This window comes from Leptonychotes weddellii, chromosome 5 (genome assembly GCF_054177405.1).
Source record: "Leptonychotes weddellii isolate Sample4059 chromosome 5, ASM5417740v2, whole genome shotgun sequence".
NCBI lineage: Eukaryota > Metazoa > Chordata > Mammalia > Carnivora > Phocidae > Leptonychotes > Leptonychotes weddellii.
This window is the reverse complement of record NC_138373.1, coordinates 108,046,507-108,060,164: the sequence shown is the minus strand read 5'-3', so window position 1 is coordinate 108,060,164 and position 13,658 is coordinate 108,046,507. Positions and strand designations below refer to the sequence as shown.

The 13,658-nt window shown below is 43.1% G+C and overlaps 2 long non-coding RNA genes across 2 annotated transcripts; one reads left to right on the top strand and one right to left on the bottom strand.

The window, feature by feature from the left end:
• Positions 1–10,308: 10,308 nt before the first annotated feature.
• On the bottom strand, positions 10,309–12,303 carry LOC115938434 (uncharacterized). The gene is made up of 2 exons (XR_004073546.2): positions 11,854–12,303; positions 10,309–10,931 (listed from the first exon to the last, which is right to left on the bottom strand). It is a non-coding gene; the product is annotated as an uncharacterized LOC115938434 (long non-coding RNA).
• Positions 10,927–12,417, top strand: LOC145721821 (uncharacterized). Its single transcript, XR_014145737.1, has 3 exons — positions 10,927–11,342; positions 11,791–11,907; positions 12,284–12,417. It is a non-coding gene; the product is annotated as an uncharacterized LOC145721821 (long non-coding RNA).
• Positions 12,418–13,658: the final 1,241 nt, after the last annotated feature.

The following is a 13,658-nucleotide window of genomic DNA, read 5'->3' as shown; positions in this document are numbered from 1 at the left end:
CCCTAGATATTTCCTCATAGCATCCTTGTCTTTTAGAGAAATAACCAAATGTAAAACTGTTTTTAGAATAATTGTCTTCATCAGTGTAGGTGATTTTTTTTATATTTAGTTTAAAACAAGATTTAGCAGCCAATCTAGAAAGTTATGGGAAAAAAAAGTTATTCAGATAATGAACCCTGGCTTGCTTACAAGCTCCCTCTCTGTTCTTCTCTCTCCCTCTCCCTCTGTCTCTCTCTCTCTCCCTCAGGTACACAAACGACTATTTCCTTTATGTGTTTGCAATAAAGAAAATTAAAAGAGTAAAACTGTTGCTAATAGACTGTTTCATTTTCAAAACTCAGAGTTTCCAGGTATCCTTTTCATTAAACCATCTCCATGACCCTGGAGACAAGATGGTGGGGCCTCTTCAGCACAACACCTACTCATCTACTAGAGCTCACCATAGTGGAAAGGGGGACATCACACTTTAACACGGCAGTTTTGATGTGGGGCTTTTTTTTTTTTTTACAAGATCCGAAAAATAAAACATCATTTCTCCCCACACTCTGCCCCCACTCCCTTCAGTTTTTATCCTCAGGTAATGTGTAGAATCCTTCTTCCAAACCTTATATCTCAACTCTGATCTGTACCACATCACTCACCCCACACCCTAGTCACCTCCAAAGGTGATTCACAGGGAGGCTAACAAAGCTGCAGCCTCTGGACCCTCGCTTGCAGGCCTCTGGGAGTTGCTAGAAGTTGTAGAGGTATCTTGGGGGGGGAGGCGAAGCCAGGTTCCAATCAGAAAGGATTTGTGTGTGAAATTCTGGAAAATTGCCTAAAAATATATCAGAAGAAAGCATTCTGAATCTCCAAAGCATTAAGAGTTGGCTGTGATTTATTTTCTCATCCCAAATAGGTATCTAAATGGGCAATTTTTTAGATAATTTTGCATGCTTTTTTCTTAAAGGACCCCCAAATTGTAAACACTTCAGCCCCACAAAACCTGGTTCTGCCTCTGCTCACCTCATCACAGTTCCTAATGGCATCCCCAGGTCTCAACCCACTCTTCATTCTTAACCCCCACCCCATGATCAAGTGGGATTTATTCCAGGGAGGCGAGAATGGTTCAACATCTGTTAATCAATCAATGTGATATACCACATTAAAAAATGAAGGATAAAAATCATATGATCATCCCAATAGATCCAGAAAAAGCATTTGAAAAAATTCAAATAAAAGTTTTATTCATGATAAAAACTCTTAACCAAGTGGGTATAGAGGTCATGAACTTCAACATAATAAAGGCTATCTATGCGAAGCCCACAGCTAACATTATACTCAATGGTGAAAAGGTGAAACCTCTTCCCCAAGATCAGGAACAAGACAAAGATGCCCCTCTTGCCACTTTTATTCAACATAGTACTGGTAGTCCTAGCTGAGCAATTAGGAAAGAAAAAGAAATAAAAGGCATCCAAATCGGAAAGGAAAAAGTAAAATTAATCTCTATTTGAGGGTGACATGATGATATTCTATATAGAAAACCCTAAAGACTCCATCCAAAAAAACCTGTTAGAACTAATAAACAAATTCAATAAAGTTGCAGAATACAAAATCAATATACAAAAATCAGTTGTGTTTCTATTCACTAATAACAAACTATAAGAAAGAGAAATTAAGAAAAGAATGCCATTTATAATTGCACCAAAAAGAATAAAATACCTATATATAAGTTTAACCAAAAAGATGAAAGGTCTGAATGCTGAAAACTATAAGACACCAACGAAAGAAATTAAAGAAGAAACAAATAAATGGAAAGCTATTTCATGCTTATGGATTGGAAGAATATTGTTAAAATGTCTGTACTACCCAAAGCAATCTACAGATTCAATGCAATCTCTATCAAAATTCTGATGGCCTTTTTCACAGAATTAGAAAAAAACACTAAAATTTGTATGGAACCACAAAAGACCCTGAATGGCCAAAGCAATCTTGAAAAAGAAGAACAAACCTGAAGGTATCATACTTCCTGGTTTCAAGCCATAGTACAAAGTACCTGGTAATCAAAACAGTATGGTATTGGCAAAAAAGCAGACACATAGATCAATGGGATAGACTAGAGAATCCAGAAAGAAACTCATGCACACAAGGTCAAGTAATTTATGACAAAGGAACCAAGAATATACAATGGGGAAAGGATCTTCAATAAATGGTGTTGGGAAAACTGGATGGTCACATGCCAAAGAATGAAACTGGACCACTTTCTTACACCATACACAAAAATCAATTCAAAATGGACTTAAAACGAGTGTAAAACCTGAAGCTACAAAACTCCTGAAAAAAAGCATAGAGGGTACGCTCCTTGACATCAGTTTCGGCAATGATTTCTTTTGATTTGACAATAAAAGGAAGGACAACAAAAGCAAAAATAATCCAAATGGGATCACATCGAACGAAAAACTTCTGCAAAGGAAGCCATCAACAAAATAAAAAGGCATCCCATGGAAGGAGAGAAAATATTTGCAAACCATATATATCTAATAAGGGGTCGATACCCAAAATATATAAAGAGTTCATACGACTGAGTAGCAAAATAATTTTTTTATTAAAATATGGGCAGAGAAACTGAATAGACATTTTTCCAGGGAAGATATATGAATGGCCAACAAGTACAAGAAAAGATGCTCAATAGCACTCATCATCAGGAAAATGCAAATCAAAACCACAATGAGATATCACCTCACACCTGTTAGAAAGGCTATCATCAAAAATACAAGAACTAGGGACGCCTGGGTGGCTCAGTCGGTTAAGTGTCTGCCTTCGGCTCAGGTCATGATCCCAGGGTCCTGGGATCGAGTCCCGCATCGGGCTCCCCGCTCCGCGGGGAGCCTGCTTCTCCCTCTGCCTCTGTCTCTCTCTCTGTCTCTCATGAATAAATAAATAAAATCTTTTAAAAAAAAAAATACAAGAACTAACAAGTGTTGAGGATGTTGAGTAAAGGGAACACTTGTGCACTGCTGGTGAGAATGTAAAGTGGTGCATCCACTGTGGAAAACAGTATGGAGGTTCCCCAAAAAATTAAAAATAGAACTACTATGTGATCCAGCAAGTCCACTTGTGCGTATATATCTGAAGGAAACAAAATCACGATCTCAAAGAAATATTTGCACCCCCATGTTCATTGCAGCATTATTCACAATAGCCAAGTCATGGAAACAACCTAAGTATCGTGGATGGATGGATGAATGGATAAAGAAATTGTGATACACATACAAACACACATGCGTGTACACACACACACACACACACACAGGAATATTATGTAGCCACAAAAAGAAGAAAATCCTGTTATTTGCAACACCATGGGTGGACCCTGAAGGCATTATACAAGTGAAATAAGACAGAGAAAGACAAATACCGTGTAATCTCACTTATATGTGGAATCTAAAAAAATACCAAACTCATAAAAACAAAGATCAGATTGGTGTTTGCCAGAGGTGGGGGAATGAGGGGTGGGGGAATTAGGCGAAGGTGATCCAAAGGTACAAATTTCCAGTAATAAGATAAATAAGTTCTGGGAATGTAACATACAGCATGATCGTAGTTAACAATACTGTATTGTATATTTGAAAGTGGCTAAGAGAGTAGCTCTTAAAAGTTCTTAACACAAGACAGGGCGCCTGGGTGGCTCAGTTGGTTAAGCGACTGCCTTTGGCTCAGGTCATGATCCTGCAGTCCCAGGATCGAGTCCTGCGTCAGGCTCCCTGCTCAGCAGGGAGTCTGCTTCTCCCTCTGACCCTTCCCCCTCTCATGCTCTCTCTCTCTATCTCATTCTCTCTCTCAAATAAATAAATAAAATCTTTAAAAAACAAAACAAAACAAAAAAAAAAGAAAAAAGTTCTTAACACAATACAAAAAAAAAATTGCACTGTGGGAGGTGATGGATATTAACTAGACTTATTGTGGTCATCATTTCATAGCATCTACATATATCAAATCATTATGTTATACACTTTAAACTAATGTAAGTTATATGTCAATTATATTGCAATAGAACTGGAAAAAATAAAAAAAAATAATAAGTAGTACTCAAACCCATTCCTTCCTCAATGTTCCCATTTCTACTGTCTTAGGCATTCGTCACTGTTCACTGAATTATTATAGTAGCCTGCTAATTAGTTCTCTGCCTCCTTCTTACTGCTACCCAAAGTATTTTAAAAACATAAATCTGATCTTGTAACTCTGCTGCTTAAAACCTTCAGTGGCCCTCCAGCTTACCCTCCTTCAGCTCTTACAGCATAACATTCACACTCCTTAGTGTTATGACCTGCCCACCACCTAAGCTCTTCACCCTCCTCTCTCACACTCCCACCACCACCATCATCATCATCATTCATTCATTCATTCATTCAAGGATTTATGGAGCAACTACTGTGCACCTCACACCATATGCTACAACCATATTTGCAGTCCTGGACACCCAATGCAATCCCACCTTCTTGGATGAGCTTTTCAACTGCCTGGGCCTCCCTCTTCTATCTCCACCCTCCCCAGCCTACCTGTAAAGCTCCCTCTTCTGCAAGACACAGATGAGATGCTACCTCCTGTCTTTCAAGCCCTCATGGACTTCCAAGTAGAGGTGGCCATTCTGCATCTCTGTCCTCACAGCACGCATGCTCCTCCACTGTTATTGCACACTACATGGCATTTACTTGTTTATCTGCCTTTACCATTACACTTTTAACCCTTTAAGGACAAGGCTTATACATACCCAGTTCATCTTCGGTCCCTAACAGCACTAGTATAGAGGCTAATAGGAAAAACACAATAACATTTTGCTGACTAATATCTAAAACATTTTCCAGCTTTAAAATTCTGTGATTCTGGCACAGGCTAAAGATCAAAAATTAGTAATTGAGAATATGTCATATATTCACACCCCATTTCACACAAAATTGTAAATTTGGATTTTCTGAGGGCAGCAGGCAGCAACCACAGACACCATGCCAGTGCCAGTATTCTACTAGTTTATCTTTGAGCCCTATCTGCCTTATGGGTGTTAAGTAAACTAACTGTTAACTCACTTCCTTCCTGATTGATCTTTATTTCTGTAATCTTAAAGCAGGGAAGATACCTATGGTGTCATACCACTTCTGGCCACAAGAGGGCAACAAGAAGACCCGATTTGTGTTAAAACCTTCTGGCCACCAGATGGACCCCAAACACCAGTTTAATGGAGGCAAAGATTTAATTTCTATCAGGCGCACTTTAAATTGGATCAGTTTTCCTTTATTCCCTCTTCCTGAAAAGTAAAATCTCACCCACGGGTGACTAGCCCAAAACCTGGAAATTGTCTAGAGCTATAAGTTACTTTGCTTAGCAAGAGGGACTAGAGGAGAAAAGAGAACGACTAAGATTTTTTTTTTTTTTAATGGTTAGAAAGAGAGGTCCTCTTCAAACCCAAATAAAAGAACCAGCAATTTGATGGTGGATTGAGGATTTAGGTGAATCCAAAGAATTATCATTAATTTTTTTAGGTGTGTTAATGGTGTTTTGTTAAGAAAATAATATAATTAAAAGCAAGACAAACTAACTAAAAGTCCCCCCAAAATGTCCTGGGAGATAGATGGGTGGTGAATCCTAATCATGATCATCAAAGTATATTCTTGAAAGCCTGGCACTGTCATCATGACTTAAACAACCAAATGAAAGTCTTGTGAATGAAGACAATCCCTGCAGGAGACAGGTTTGCTGGGCCAAGAAAACACTTAAGCCGTGGCCTGCTCCCCGGCCCTTGGTGGATGGGCACGTGGGTTGGGAGTCGCAGGTGGGATGCAGAAAGCAAACCCTCTGAACCTGCTTGGAGGAAGCTGCTTTATCTTGAAGGGCAGCAAATTCAGGAGAAGGATTTTTCATATTGGTTCTGGACAGACCTCTGGATTTTATATTCTCCAGGAATGCTTTCAGGCCCTGCCATTAAAGATGGGTGGTAGTTATTTACCCCAAGTAGGAAATTTCCATCAAAAATCATGATCCCGAGGCACCTGAGTGACTCAGTCAGTTAAGCGTCTGCCTTCGGCTCAGGTCATGATCCCACGGTCCTGGGATCGAGTCCCTCATCGGGCTCCCTGCTCGGCAGAGGGTCTGCTCCTCTCTCCTTCTGCTCCTCCCCCACCACGGCTCCTGCTCTCTCGTGCTCACTCTCTCTTGCTTGCTCTCTCTCTGAAATAAATAAAATCTTTAAAAAAAAAAAATCATGATTCACACCCAGACAGTATAAAAGACTGCATTAGGGCCATGTGGTACTTTCATTCAGAAGAACTGAGCAGGAGAGGCTGTCCAGGGAACTTCATCCTTGTTTTAATTTTGTAGCCCCCAGAAGAGATCATTCCATGCCCTGCTTTTCTTCTTCCTCCACTGGTGCTGTTTCTCCTGTGCTAAAAGAAAACTGTTTGGGGGCGCCTGGGTGGCTCAGTTGGTTGAGTGTCTGACTCTTGATTTCGACTCAGGGCATGATCGCAGGGTCCTGAAATCAAGCCCCACAATGGACTCCATACTCAGCACAGAATCTGCTTGAGATTTCTTTCCCTCAGCCCTTCCCCCTCTCTCTTTCTCTCTCCCTCCCTCTCTAAAATAAATAAATAAATCTTTTAAAAATTTGTAAGGAGGCTGATTATAGGAGGTATTTTTAACCAAAAAATATGTGTGGGTGCCCAATCATCCACCAAATGTATGTGACATTCACTGACTCCCCCCATCTAAAGTCACTCCCCATATTACTCGGTCACATTACTTGTATATGTCCTCCATAGTACTTGGGACAGTTGGTATTTCATTTGTGGAGGTTTTTTCACTTTTTTTTTTTTTAACCTCTCCACTAGACCTTCAGCTCCATGAGGACAGGACCTGGGTCTATTCTGTTCACTCTCAGCCTTTAGCAAAATGGCACAAAGTAGGCATTTAGTGAATAGTTGTTGAATGAAAAAATGAGTGAAGAGAAAGTTTAGTGTCATCCAAATTCTACCAAACACAAGAGTGGGGAAAATAGAATCTTGGCTGGTTTCTATGTTGAACATTCTTTTAGGAGTGAACAGGACTAATAAGACTATTGCTCTTTTTCAGTAGAGTCCAATTATAATTACTGTTCATTTACCTGTGTTCTCCTGGAAGGACTACTTAAGCCAATTACTAGCATTAAAACACAGAAATGTGACATTTCACTGTTGAGATGGCAATCTATTTAAAATATGTCCTAATTTTACTCTCTTGTTAGAAAATTCTGACAAATCTCTTTACCAAGCCCTCTCCTAATTGAGCCTAATCACAGTAGAACCATCAGTATACTTCAGAGCTGGACTGGGGAGTGAGCTGGTCCCGAGCTGGGTTCCAGCTTGGCCGATTACAGCCATGTGACCTGGACCGGGGTAGCTTTCCAAAGCTTCCTCTTCCCCACCTAACAATGCTTCCCTGGGACGGTGCCTGGCTCATGTTAGACCCTCAGAACTATTCAATTCCCCTACTTTCCCCACCAGCCCAAAGGAGCCATACTACCCAAGACATCTTGGACTTACTCATCCAGGCATTAGCAACGTTCAACTTGAGAAACAAGATTATAGGCCACACCACAACTGCCCCAACTCAAACTTCCTTTCCAGTCTCCATATTTATTACGCTTCCCCATCAGATGGACACCCACAGGCACACACACACACACACACACACACTCTCTCTCTCTCTCTCTCTACCTCAGTCCTCCTTACTTAACACAGAACCGCACTGGTTCCCTCCCTGCCACCCCCACAGTCTCCAAAAACAGCTTTTTACTTTGTTGCTCAATATGGCCAAGTGTTCAAAGGCCGAAGAGGGTAAATGTGTTATACAGGCCAAGGTTCCCCAATTCCGTCATCAACAGGCTGCAGTTAAGGGGTACACATACAGCATACAGCCACATACTTGGCGGAACAGTGGCAAATTTCTTTAACGTTCAGAAACTCCTACAAACTGATCAGGAAAATCAATTAAGAAAAAGTGAACTACCCAATAGAAAAATGAAGAATAAAACCAGCAAAAGAATGCAAAAGGCCAGTACCCCTGTGAAAATATGCTCAGGCTTACTCATAATTAAGACAAATCAAAACAACCAGACACCATTTTCACCTATCAGATTAACAAAAACTAAAACCAATAATACCTACAGTGTTGGCAGAAGTGCGAGAAACAGGCCAGTAATCGTGTACTCTACTGACAGAAGGATAAACTGGGCAATTAACAATATTGAAAATTGGAATACAAAATTCAACTACATTAAGTCAACTTCTGTTCATCAAAAGTCATCCATTTAAAAAGTGAAAAAACAATCAGGGCACCTGGCTGGCTCAGCCAGTAAAGCATGGGACTCTTGATCTCAGGGTTGTGAGTTCAAGCCCCACGTTGGGTGTGGAGATTACTTAAAAATGGGGTCTTTGAGGGACACCTGGGTGGCTCAGTTGGTTAAAAGTCTGCCTTTGGCTCAGGTCATGGTCCCAGGGACCTGGGATTGAGTCCCACATCAGGCTCCCTGCTCAGTGGGGAGTCTACTTCTCCCTCTACCCCTTACCACCTTATGCACACAACTCTCTCTCTCTCTTTCAAAAAAATAAAATCTTTTTTTAAATATGGGCTCTTTGAGAGGCACCTGGGTGGCTCAGTCGGTTAAGCATCTGACTCTTGATTTCAGCTCAGGCCTCAATCTGGTGGGTTCAGGCCCCCGAGTTGGGCTCCATGCTTTGTATGGAGCCTACTAAAAAAAGGGGAGGATCTTTGAAAAAAAAGTGAAAAGACAATCACATACTGGGAAAAAGATATTATTTAACTCAGACCAGTAAGCACAACGTATAATGAAATTCTGTAAGTCAACAAGGAAAGGACAAACACTCCGACAAAAAAAAAAAAAATGGGCAAAAGCAATTTACATAAGAGGAAATATGCATAGCCACAAAATATATGAAAAGATGCCCAATCTCACTAGTAACCAGAGAAATGTAAATGAAAACCACAAGTTCACGTCTATCAAATACACAAAAATTAAAAGGTTGGACAATACCAAGTGTTGGTGAGCATGTGGAGTAACTAAAGGCAGGTTTAAGAGTGTAAAACCACTTTGAAGAACAACTTCTAAAATCATCAAAGATTCTCCTATTCCAAGAAACAGCTATTCCCTCCTAGGCAAATAAATACCCTAGAGAAGTCCCCACATACTGACAACAGAGAGATATACACAGGAATATTCATAGTAGGGGCTCCCAGCTAGCTCAGTGGGTAGAGCATGTGACTCTTTATCTCAGGATTGTAAGTTTGCGCCCCATGTTGGGTGTAGAGATTACTTAAAAATAAATTCCTAAAAAAATGTTCATGGCAGCATTGTTTGTAGCAGAAAAAATTGATTCAACCTTAATGTCCACTAACCAGAAAATGGATACATAAGTTGTGGTATATTCATATATATGAAGTTATTTGATACTGAAAAGAAATTAACTCAAAAATGGTATCAAGATGGAAGAATGTCAGAAATATAATAATGAGGAAAAGATGCAAGTCTCAGAAGAATACATACAGCAAAGTACCCTTAATGTACAAGGTAAAAATAGTCAAATCATTGCATGAAAATAATAAATACCAATTCAGAATCCTGGCATCCTTTAGGTGGAATGGGAGGGATGACAAGCAGGGCTGTACAAAGGGGCATTTACCTGTGTTGGCAATGCTGTTTTTTAAGCTCTTTTTATTCTTTATGTCTTTTTCTTTGTATATGTTTCAAGTAGTACAAAATAAAAATTTTTTAAATTTAATGTATATATACTTTCACTTAATTCCACTGCTAGGAATTTATCTTACATATGTATTAGCATATGCACAAGCTTGCAACAATATATACAAAGATGCTTTTTGTAGCAGCTTATAAGGGGGGGAGGGAAGCAACACAATATGGGAATATTATATACAGTATTCAATGAAACACCAGAGCTAGACAATCATTAAAAAGAATGAGACAGGCCTGTATGTCAAGATACATATTTAAGTGGAAAAAAATTGTAGGACTAGACCATTTGTGGAAAAATATTAGATTAGCTGTACACACACACCCCCATATGTATAACAAAAAATTTCTGGGTCACAAGAAACCATTAACTTCAATCTACTCAGGGGAATAAGAATGGATAATGAGAGGGGACTTCTACCTTTCATTTTACACCCTTCAGAATGATTTGCATTTCTATTTTTACCATTAGTGTGTATTACCCTTATAATGCGAATAAATAGATAAAGCGGTGGAAAAAATAAACAACAGTGTAAGATTAGATGCTGGTTTATTGAGATTTTATCTTAATGACAAAAATCATATGAAATTCTTTTCATCATTTTTATAATGCTTATCTCCTGGGGAATTGATACCACTCAAAGAAACGACTCCTAACGGCGGCTGCTTTGTACAGGACAATAATTAGTGCTGCAGTTAGAGTAAATTATTTGTGGCTCTTTCACAGCTTTATGTAACTATCTGCAGAGCATGTCACCAATATTCGCTTTATTTCAAATCAACATTCTAAAGACCATAAACTGTTTCGTTTTTTTTTTTACGTCAAAGAGTTTGTTTTTCAAGAAACCCATTCAAAGCGGAATAAAGACCCGAAGCACAGGAGCAGAGCAGGCCAGCACACCCCAGCCGAGGTGGTTCGCGAGCCCTGGCGACATGGGGCGCTGCTGCTGGGGTCTGACCAGAGACGGCAATCTGGCCTTGGAGCCGCGCTGGTCCTGCTCAGCTGGTCCGCACCCCCCGCCGCCGGAACGCGGGCAGAGCCGAGCTGCGGGCGTCACCGCCAGGGACTACACTTGGCTCACACGAGGAGCACAGCCACGGGTCCGCAAAGCCTTCTTGGGCTCCAGCCTGGCCTCTGAAGTCAGGAAGTTTGCAGCTAAAAAGGAAGAGAAAGAAGCTGAGTGTAGAGAAAGAGGCTCTGAGTGCTTCTGGGGCAACCCAAAGTCCCATTTCCCAGACTGGCCCCGGAGCCGGGAAGGGGGGGTAGGATGGGAGCAGAGCCAAGCGATGGACCCTCAGAACCTCCCCACTGCACTGAAGCCAGAACTCTGGTTTTTTTTATCTATTTTATTTGACTGCCAGGTAAAATTTATTTCCAAAAAGAGGAGGCTAAAAATAAAAGTTTGGAAATCTTTGACCTGCACGGTACTGGTAGACAGGTGGTCCTCTAACATAACAACAAAACTTTTTACAACCGTTCTTCTATTTCTTCAGCTATAGGTGTGGGGAAGGATCTCATAATACCTACCCTCCTGAACCTTGCAGGCTGCTGGAAAGAGCAAATGAGGTAATAGTCATCTTCAGCTAAGAGGCCCTTAGGAAAATTTATTATTTCCTTCCTTTATTAATGGAGGGTATATCCGGTTCAAATAATTAGTCATGCAAGCGAGACTGGGTTTGCTCTAGAAGGAAAAGGAGAAGCAGTGGCAGCCTCAGAATAAGGAGAAGGACAAGGACTGGGGGGCAGGGGAAGGAGGAGCTGAAGGGGGGTTAAGAAGAAGAAAAACAACAGCAACAACAGCCAGTTAAATTTTTAAAGAGAGAATTATCCTCTGTTCAAGTGCCTGCCACTTCAAGGAAATGAGGGAGGGGGCCAGAAGGGAAGGAAGTGGGGAGAGGACACTTGCTTTAAGCACTTGACATGTGCCAAGCACCGTGCCGTGAGCGAGATGCTGCCTATGTTTCCTTTAATCCAAACAGAATACGATGCAGGTGTTGTCATCCCCATTTTACAGATCAGAAAACTAAGGTTCCGAGAGTAAACAACTTAACCAAGTCCAGGTAGAACCTCTACTCACCCAGGTCGCTGCATATTCCCTTCACAGCCTGGCCACCGGCTTCTCCTCCCCAAGGTGGGTGTTCCCCGGCCCTGTTTCTCTTTCTCCCTTTCTGTTAGCTCCCCTTCAGATCTGTAGTATCGCTTTCATCCTTTGGGTTAGTTCCTCTGTGCTGTTCCTCTGTCCTGATTTCCAGCCCCCTGGACAGTTCCCAGTTGGGATCCCACTGTCCTTACAAACATGGCTCTGAAAGGAGCTCCGCCCCTCCAGATGACACACCCTCTCCACCTGGGGGAACCCTCTTCTCCCTGCCTCCCAAGCTCAAAATCGCGGTCACTTTGGGTCATTTCTCTCCTCCCCAAATATACAATCACTCGATTATCTCTGTTCCTTCTTCAAAATATCTCCTACCTCTCACTTTCCACTTCTACTTTTCCCCTTAACATCCTAGCACTGTGAACCTTGTGTCTGCCTGGTTTCGGCAGAAGTCTCCAGCTGGTTCCTTCCGTGCTTCCAGATTATGCTGTACACTGCTGCCAGACGCCTCCCCCCACCTACCTGCCCTGCACCCTCGTGAGATCCCACATCGCCTTTGTCAAATCAAATCCGCACAGCCCTGCACTCCAGGCTGCGCGCATCTGACCCCCCCGGGGCTTTCCAGCCTCAGGCCCCACTCCTCCACTCTCCAGTTCCTCCGTTTAGCCAAAGGGACTGCTCGCTGCACAACACCCTAACACCGTGCTCCTTTCCTCCCGGCCCCACCTGTGGCCCCCAGATCCCCCACAGGCTGTCCCCCTCCTCCCTCCTGCCCTCTCCCAGCCCTCCCTGGAAGCCTGCACGACTCATTATCTGTACGGTTCAGCGTGCAGTCATTGCATACCTCCTGGAACAGGCATTGAAATGGACCAGTGTTATTTCATCTCTCCCGTCTGTATCTCACCGCCCAAACAGTATAAAGCACTTGAAGCTAAAGACTAATAGGTCTTGGTTTCTCCCTACAGTGCCTAATACTTAGAGAGTAGGTGCTTAATACCTGTGTTGATTTTTTTCTTCCCACATACGTTGGCCTCAAACAAATAGCCAAGGGCTGGTGAGAATAAAAAGCATCAGTCTCGGAGGCCTGATTTTGGCCACATAGATCTCCCACAAGTCAATTTCATCTTAACCCCTCGGCTCAAGATCGCTCACAGGCATCCTGGGCATCAGCGGCTCGCTGGTCCCCAGAGAGGTCTCTGACCGACCTCGCCATCCCGGCTCTGCCTGCTCATTGGGTGATCGAATTTCCAGGTCCTTCCCTGGTTTCCAGCTAAAACGACACGTCCCCGGGGTGGTGACGGATGGGGGGGCTCCCCAAACCGGAAGCCCTGGCACCCTCGGGGGTGAAGCCCCCTCCAGCGCAGCTCAGGGGCCGACAGAAGCACCCCGAGGCACCCGGCCCTGGAGAGAGAAAGAAGACACTGCACCTTTAAGTCTGCAGCCAGTGGAGAAAAACAAGCTGTGATTTATATAAGCGGGAAAATCATGTGATTTGCGGGAACGCTCCCTCCTCCCCCGACCCCCCTCCCCGCGTCGCCTCCAGCCCTTCCCAGAGGGGCCCGGCCGCGGGGCTCGGCGGGAGGGAGCAGGCCGGGGCGCCCGGGGCCTCCCTCCCCGGCGCTCCCTTCCCGCGGCGCTGCCCTGGGGGGCCCCCGGGGCCCGGGCTGGCCGGCGTTCGGCCGGGCGCGGCGGGTCACGTTCGGCAGTGCGGGCGGGAGGAGCCCCGGCCCGCTCCCCGCCGCCCGCGCGTCCCCTCCCCGGGCCCGCTCGGCCTGCCGCCCGCCGCCCAA